This window comes from Notolepis coatsorum, assembly GCF_963971535.1.
Source record: "Notolepis coatsorum genome assembly, chromosome: 10".
Taxonomy (NCBI): domain Eukaryota; kingdom Metazoa; phylum Chordata; class Actinopteri; order Aulopiformes; family Paralepididae; genus Notolepis; species Notolepis coatsorum.
Window position 1 is genome coordinate 89,700,561 of NC_140174.1, and position 9,131 is coordinate 89,709,691.

Here is a 9,131-nt window from a genome sequence, read left to right on the forward strand (position 1 = left end):
GTAGAATTGGACAATGCGAAATTGGGGACGGGAGAAAAATTTTAAAAATGGGGAGAAAAAGTAGATATAAAAAAGATTGAGAGTGAGAGTGAGATCAATAGTGTCTACGGCTTTGCTCAACTTGTTTGACATGCAGACCTTCACCACAGGCATGTGGACAAACAAGATTTGGACACCGGAAATAGTTTCCTCATTCATTGAACAGCTTAAACTAAAACCTCCAGGAAAACAATCACTCCATGTAGTTTCATAATTGAAACATTAACAACAATTATGCTCAACATAAGTCTGTCAGGATAAATGTATGTAAAAGAAGTGTCACGTGATAGTCAGTCAAGTCAAGTCAAGTCAAGAGTTTTATTTGTCACGGCATACAGGGCATACAGTGAAATGCGGGTGGTCATGCCCGCAGCGATTGTGCAATAATACAAGTAATAAGAATAAGACATAACAGGTATAATGTACATAAAGTTTAAATGCATGGTAAAAGACATGCTAAGGTCCTGCGATAGTGCAATACAGTGTTAAGCTACATATGAGGCACTGGGTCTTATGTACACTACTATACAATACTATACTATACCATATACAGTTATACTATATATCCTTATGCTATCTTGCTATATCCATCTATTGCTATACAAGAACCACTCCCGTTCTTTATTTTTTATTAAAAAAAATTATAAAGTAAAGTGACCTTTTCATTTTGTAAAGTGACCGTTTGGTGTGAGCGTGTGCAGCATGTGTGTGTGTTCGTGCTAAAGTGACTGTTAGTGTGTGAGTGTATACAGTATGTGTGTTGTGTGTGCTCATGTGTGCTTGTGTGTGGAGAGTTCAGTGTTCAAGACTCTGATGGCCTGGGGGAAGAAGCTGAGCCGAAGTCTCTCTGTCCTAGTTGCTGGTGTTCGCAGGCGTTTGCCTGACCGCAGCAGCTTGAACAGGCTGTTGTTGGGGTGGTGAGGGTCTTTCATTATTCTGCAGGCTCTGGATTTGCACTTCTTGTTATTTATACAACGGCATGCAAATTTCTCGATTCTGATTGGCTGAAACAGTCATTTTACACGTGTTTATTCTTCACAATTCCACGCTGCTGGCCCAGGACCCGCCCACAACCGAATCATATCACATCACTCCGCTGGATCACAAGATGCCGGACAATAATTTAACAAATGGATATGTTGATAACGACTAAATATCAAGCGATTCTGTCACAGCGTATGTCTTAGTGCTTTAAACAATGTTGGATGATGTAATTGATGGGTCTTGAATCATTGTGTAACAAAAGAAAAATCGCGGATTGATTGATTGATTAATTAAAAAAAAAAATTCAATTTCTTTTTCCTTTCGACTGTCAGCGCTGGCTCTAGTCTCCACCCACCGCCACACACCCCCACACACCCCCCCACACCCCCCCCCACACACACACACACACACACACACACACGCACACACACACACACACACTCCTGTCTGCAACGCGGGGGATAGTCAGACTGAGAGAGAGCTGGGTGCTGCGCTGTTCTTTTTTTTTTTAAACTTAAATTTTTTATTAACAGTTTTTAGACAGACAGCACTTACAAAAAATAAATAATAAAGAATAAAGAGACTAGCATCACAATAAAAACAAAAAGAAAAAACAGTGCACATAAATATTTACATGGGTATCACATGGTTAGTTGTCTGGTTCCCCTACTGTTGTTTTCTAGGTATTTGATACAAAGGCTGATTGTGTATCTCCCTTAAACAGGCATAAACAGGTAATTCCTACTCAAAGATGATAAATGCTGACTAAGGCTTGTATGTGTGATCTGGGTCCAGAGACCCTCCTTGAGTTTCTTTCTTCCCTTATCCTTCGTCCTTTCTTTTTTTTTCTCTTGTTTATTAACTTTCACTTTGCCTTTTGGTTCACCCATACACAAACCACATCATCCCTGAATATTTAATATCACACCGTTAAACAGACATAAATAATAAGGTATAAAAGCATTCAGCAATTGTAATATCCCAAAAACAAAATAGAAAATACTAACTAAAGCACAGGTGTGTGACATGGGTTCATAGACCCTCCTTGAACATCTTTCCTCCTTTACCCTTCGCCCTCTTGTGTTGCATTTGGTTCTTCCTCTGTGATGTCGTTCTCGTTCCTTTTATAATCCTCCCACTTTCCCCATCTTTCCCCAAATTTCTCTTCCTGTAACCTCAGCATGTGTGTTATCCTTTCCATATCCTGTATTTCTTCCACTATTCCTACCCATTTTGCTATTGTCGGTGGGTCTTCCTTGTACCACAGTCTTGTTATTGCTTTTCTGGCCGCTATCAACATTATCTTTATTAAATATTTGTCCCCCCCTTGTATTCCCTCGTGTGTCAGGTCTCCTAAGTAAAGCACCAGTCCTGTTTGTGGTAGCCCGTATCCTAATATTCTGATCATTGCTTCCCCTATCTCCTCCCAATACCCCTTCAGCTTCTGACATCCCCAGAATATGTGCGTGTGATTTGCCCCCTCCTTCCCACACATCCTCCAGCATGCTTTTTGTGTTGGTGCATATTTTCCCTTCAGCTCTGGGGTTATAAAGAATCTGATTATGTTTTTCCATCCAAATTCTTTCCATATTCTTGATCCTGTTGTTGAATGTTGTACCTCGCATATGTTCCCCCATTCCTTCCCTGTTATTCCTATCTCTAGTTCTCTCTCCCATTTCTCCCTTATATAATCGGTCGTGTGTCCCTTGCTGGTCATTATAGCCCGGTATATTGCTGATATTACTCTTCCTTGCCCCCCTTCGTATGCCCATACTATCATCTTTATTATTCCATTCTGTTCCTCGTCTTTGGCCCCCCTTATTTCTTTGTTGTAGTAGTCTCTAACCTGTAGATATCTGAAGTGGTCCCTGTTTTCTAGTCCAAATTTCTCCTTTAATTTTTGTAGTGTCTGCATTTCTCCCTTCTCTATCATTTTGCATATCGCTGTTGCCCCCCCCCTCTCCCACCTTCTGAATCCATGGTCTAACCTCCCTGGTTTGAATCTCTTGTCATGTGCTACCCATCTCAGGACCCCTGACTGCTTCTCCAATTTGTGTGTTTTTACTACTCTGTTCCATATGGTCAAGGTGCATTTGGTGATTGGATCTAATAGTCCCTCTTTTTCTTTAAATAGTTCCCTATCTCCCACCAGAGCTTGTACCTTGTATCCCTCCCCTTCTTTTTCAATGTCTTTCCATCTTGCCTCATATCTGTCGTTACACCAGCACGTCACTGCTCTCAGTTGTGCTGCATAGTAATAATCTTGTAGGCTGGGTACTGCCATCCCTCCCTCTTCCTTTGGTAGTTGTAGTGTTTTATATCTGACCCGTGGTCTTCTCCCCGCCCATATGAACCTCGATATCAGTCTGTCCCACTCCCTGAATTGATTCTGTGGTATTTGTATCGGTAGTGACTGGAATAGGTACAGTAACCTTGATAGTATGTTCATTTTAATGACCTCTATTCTTGAATTGAAGTCCAAGGGCATTACTGTCCATCTCTCTAAGTCTCTCTTGATGTTCTGATTTATCTGTGTATAATTCGCCTCAAACAGTTTCTCCACCCCTCTCGTGATGTTCACCCCTAAGTATTTAATCTTGTCCATGTCCCATCTTATCCCGTACTGTTCTCTAATTTCCGTCGTTGGAGAATAGTTCCATGCTAAGGTCTGTGTCTTTGTCACGTTTAGTTTGTATCCTGAGTAGTGGCCATATTCCTTCAGTAGATCCATCAGTGCCGGGAAGCTCTTTTCTGGTTGCCTCATGTATACCATCACGTCGTCTGCAAATAGGCCTAGTTTATATTCCGTTCCCTTTATCCTTACTCCCTTGATGTCCTCGGTCTGTCTGATCAGTTGTGCCAGTGGTTCTATGAAAACGGCGAAGAGCGTCGGTGAGAGACAACATCCCTGTCTGGTAGCCCTCTCTAATCTGATTCTATCCGTCAAGCTGCCATTCACCTTAACCCTCGCTGTCGGTTCTTGATATAGCGCCTTGATCATCTTCATCGCCCTCCCGTTCAGTCCGAACCTCATCAATGTTTTATATAAAAATGTCCAGCTCACACTGTCGAACGCTTTTTCTGCATCTAGGCTAATCAGTACCGCGCTACCCCCTTGTTTTTGTATCTCCTCTACTATGTGTAATGTCTTTCTCACGTTGTCCTGTGTCTGTCTCCCTTTAATAAATCCAGTTTGATCTTCATCTATAATGTCTGGCATAAACGTCTCAAATATTTTTGATATTATCGATGTATACATCTTGTAATCTACGTTAAGTATGGACACAGGTCTGAAACTACTACATAATTCCCTATCCTTCCCTTCCTTCGGTATCGTGGTGATTATGGCTTCCTTCCACGAGGGGGGCATTTTCCCCTCTTCCATCGTGTGTCTGAACGCCGCCCCTAACATGGGTGCTAATTCAGTTCTAAATGTCTTGTAGAATTCCGATGGGAATCAGTCGCTCCCCGGAGACTTGTTGTTTTTAGCTCTACTAATTGCCTCTTCCAGTTCTTGTTCCGTAATTATTTTATTTAATTATTCATTCTGTTCTTTCCCTATCGATGGTAACTCTAGCTTCTCCAGATATGTTTATATTTCCTCTTCTCCCGCTGCTTTTGGCTGTGTGTATAATTTCTCATAGTATTCTCTAAATGTCCTCTCTATTTCAGCTGGGTCCCTCAATATTTCATTAGTCTTTGTATCCCTTATTGTGTGTATCGTGTTCAACTTCCGTTGCGTTCTAATTCTCCTAGCCAACAGTCTGGTCGCTTTTGGTCCCCCTTCATAGTACGTTTGTTTCATGAACCTTGCTTTCTTTTCTATTTCCGTCAATAATTCCCTATTTATCCTGGCCTTTACATCTTTGATTTCTCCGAGCGTTTCCTGTTCTTTTGATATCTGGTGTCTCCCCTCTAGCTTCTTCAGCTTCCCTATCAGATTGTGATATGTCTCCGTTCTGGCCTTCTTCAGCATTGCTGTTTTTTCCATCAATTTCCCCCTTATCACTACCTTCAGTGTGTCCCATAGAATGTTCGGGTCTACCGCCCCGTTGTCATTTTCTTCCTTATATCTGGCTATCTCCTCCTTGATCTGACTCACCACCCCTTTGTTATTTAATATTCCTACATTTAGTCTCCAAATCGTGTTCCTCCGTCTCCCTTCTAGATCTACTGTCAGATATATGGCACTGTGATCCGATATGTCCGCCACTCCTATACTGCTCTCCCGTGCCCTGTAACTGTCCCCCGTCGTCATCAAAAAGTAGTCTATTCTCGCATATGTCACGTGTGGGTGTGAGTAATGTGTGTATTCCCTGTCCATGGCGTGCATCCCCCTCCAAACGTCTGTAATTCCCATTTCCGTCATCTGAATATTCATATATCTACTGATGGGTGCCCGTCCTTTTCTAGTACTCGTGGTGTCTAGGTCGTGATTCAGTACTACGTTAAAATCTCCCGTACATATCAATATCCCTTCTAGTTCCATCACTATCATATCAAAAATGGTCTCATATAAATCCCTCTCACTCTCTGGGGGTGCATAAACATTTACTAACGTAACCATTTGGCCCTCCATTTTCCCCTTCACCAGAACAAACCTTCCCTCCTTGTCTCTTACTTCCTTGATCAATTCAAATTTGACTGTTTTTGATTAACGTGATTACTCCTCTCCTCGGGTTTTGTTCAAAGGAACTATAGTATGCATTTTCATATCCAAATCTCTTCAGTTTCTCATGACCCTGTGCTACCAAATGTGTCTCCTGCAGAAAAATCACTTCCATCTCACTTTTTTTACATTTCAACATCACTTTGCCCCTTTTTATCGCATTATTCATTCCATTAACGTTTAACGACATCATTTTTATACCTTTAACCCTTGTCATCTTTCTTCTTTCGTCTGTCAGTCCCCCCCATGTCACACTCATTCCCCCCTCCGCTCTCTTCACCGAATACATATATTGATTAACATAAATAAAAAACATAAACTTTACATAAAGTGCTCCCAAGGCGTTCGGGGGGTCCCTGTGTCCCCCCCTGTCCCCTGCTGGTGGGTGAGGGGTAATTGCCCTCCTAGCGAGGGGCCCCCTCCTGACGGCTTGGGGGTTTGAAACCCTTGCCCCCAATCGCTCGTCATATTTGTCCAGCTTTCTTACGTTTTTTTTTTTGCTTTCGAGCTCCTGGTCAAAAGCGCTCTGTCCTTCCTTTTGATCAAAGACCCTCTTTTCTTGGTCCCTCTCAATGTGACTCATATGCTTCATTGTCCCTCCTTCCTCCCATATCCGTGTGCGGTGTCTCCCGTGTATCCCTTATTACTTTCTTTTCCTCTCCTCTATTTTCTATGTGATGTCCATTTATTCCCTTAATCCCTCCCAACTGTGTTACTCACAGCGTGTGTCTATGTATCTGTTTCAGTATGTTCTGTGTCTCGCCTATCAAACCTAGTTATATTTCCATTTATTTCCTCCATCAGCTTGTGTATTATGTGTCCATGTATACGTTACTTTCATTTCTATATCCTGCCTCTACCTGGGAATGTGTGCTTATGCATATGTTATTTCAGTTTCTATACTTTGTCTCTATTTGAATAGTTTTTTCAATCTCTTGTGCGTGTACTCATCCGTTCGCCTCCTCCCGCCTCCTCTCCGTCTGGCCTCCTCATCCGTCTCCGTCCTCGCTCCGTCACATTTCACCTCGGCCTTCTCCTCTCTCCTCTCTCCGGTTTCGGTCTCCCACTCTGATCCACCTGCGGGCTCCCTCCAATCTCTGCTGCAAGCTCCGCGTCTGGTCCTCCCGCCTCCTTCCTTCTCCGTCCTCCGTCATCCGCATCCCTCGCCGTCTCATCTCTCGCTCCGCTTCTTGTGCCGTCGCGTACGTCGCCGCCCCTTCCTCCCAGTGAATCCTTAGCGAGGTCATGGGTGACTGGAATCTCATTCCGTTTTCTTTCAGGGTTTTCTTCAGTCCCGCGTAGGACCTGCGTGTTATTGCTACCGCTGTCGAGTAGTCGTGATCAAATGATAGTCTTTTCCCTTCGATTTCAATCTTCTTGGTCCACGCGGTTCTGAGTACCAATTCCTTAACCTCGAATCTCAGAAAGTTAATAATCACCGCCCTCGGAGGTCTGTCCGGTTGTGGTCTCGGAGCCAACGCCCTGTGGGCCCTCTGTATCTCCATTTTTTCCAGTCCCGTTTCCTTCAGTTGTTCTTTGATAAGCTTTTCCACATATAGGGTCACCGATTCCCCTTCGACTCCTTCTTTCAGTCCCCATATTCTGATGTTATTTCTCCGTGACCTCCCCTCCATGTCCGACATCTTTGTCTCCATCTGTTCTTGTTTCTGAATCACACATGTTAATACCTCGTGTATCTCCGTGTTCCATTCCTCCGCTTGTGCCGTCCTAGTCTGTAACTCGGTCACGTTTCTGTCCTGTTCCGCCATCTTCTCCTCCACCCTTTTGATTTCTGTATTCATTTCACCTCTGAAGTCCTCCTGTTCCTTCCTCAATTCCTCCCGTAGCTTCCCAATATCATTCCTTATCGTGTCCGTGTTCAGTTTTATCGCCGCTGTTATGTTCTCCAGTATCCCGGCCTGCATGATCACGGCCCATCCTGGCATTCCCGTGTCTGCCTCAGCGGTACCTCCCTCTTCTTCCGCCTGGCTTTTCTCGGCTTCGCTTCGGGGATTCTGTTTCTTCAGATTCTCTCCTTCTCGTATGTTCTCCATTTCTATTTCCTTCACAATCGTTGTCTCTTCCTTACTTCTCGTGTGCATTTTCCTTTTTAATTACTTTTCGGGTCTTTTTTTATCCGTTTTTTCGCTCATTTGACCAGGAGCTCTATCGCACGTGTGTTACCCGTCTGCTCTCATACCGGAAGTCCCTTCTGCATTAGTTTTCGGTGCTGCGCTGTTCTAAGTGAGCATGGCCTATTGAGTTGATTGATTGATTGATTGCTAATTTTATTACTGTACGCTTGGTTTCCAACTGGTTAAGTTTAGGCCCTCTACAGTAGGTTTAAAAAAAATAAATAAAAAAATAGGGCGAAGAAAACTTTTTTTTCCTATAGGGCAAAGAAAACTTTTTAATTTGTTTTACCTACTTTCTATAGAAGCATCTAAGAATGAAGTTCTATAGAAAGTAGGTCTGCATCCCCTTAACAATTGTGTGTATTGAGCCGTACTGTATGGTACCCATTCTGCATCTGGTAATAAAATGTTCAATCAATCATTCCAATAATACACAGTTGGATGTGTTAGTTGGTTGGATGCACTTCAAGCTGCTTCCACATGAGGCAACTTCTCTCAATCATTCCAATAATACACAGTTGGATGTGTTAGTTGGTTGGATGCACTTCAAGCTGCTTCCACATGGAGACAACTTGTCTTTTTTGTAGTTGTGGGAACTACTTTTTCTGGCGGATGGTTTTTTCAATAAATCTTCGATTAATGTGTGTTTATTGTATAGCAATAAGGTTGGATGAATATGGCAGTTGTATAAAAGCATTACACCACTTGCAGTCGTGATTTGTGAACAATAAACCATGCCTAGGGGGGTCTAACGACCACCCCTAGGCATGGTTTATTGTTCACAAACCACTCCTGCGCGTGATGTAATGCTTAAATAAGTCCTGCAGGGGTGGTAGTGCAATACCCGTAGTACGCTCAGCTGAGCACACCACTCTCTGTAGGGCCTCCTTGTCCAGTGCCTTGCTGTTTCCATACCAGGCAGTGATGTTTCCAGTCAAGATGCTCTCTACAGCTCCGGAGTAGAAGGACTGGAGTATCTTCCCCGATACTCTGAACCTCCTTAACTGTCTCAGGTGGTAGAGGCGCTGCTTCGCCTTTTTTACGACTGAGTCTGTGTGTGTTGTCCATGTCAGATCCTCTGAGATGTGGACCCCCAGGTACTTAAAGCTGCTCACCCTGTCCACGGTAGCCCCGTTTATCCACAGTGGTGTGTGTGTCCCCTGCTGTGTTCTCCTAAAATCCACGATCAGCTCCTTGGTTTTACTAATGTTCAGGAGCAGGCTGTTGTCCTGACACCAGCGTGCCAGTACATCAACCTCCTCCCGGTAGGCCTTCTCGTCGTTGTCAGAGATCAGCCCCACCGC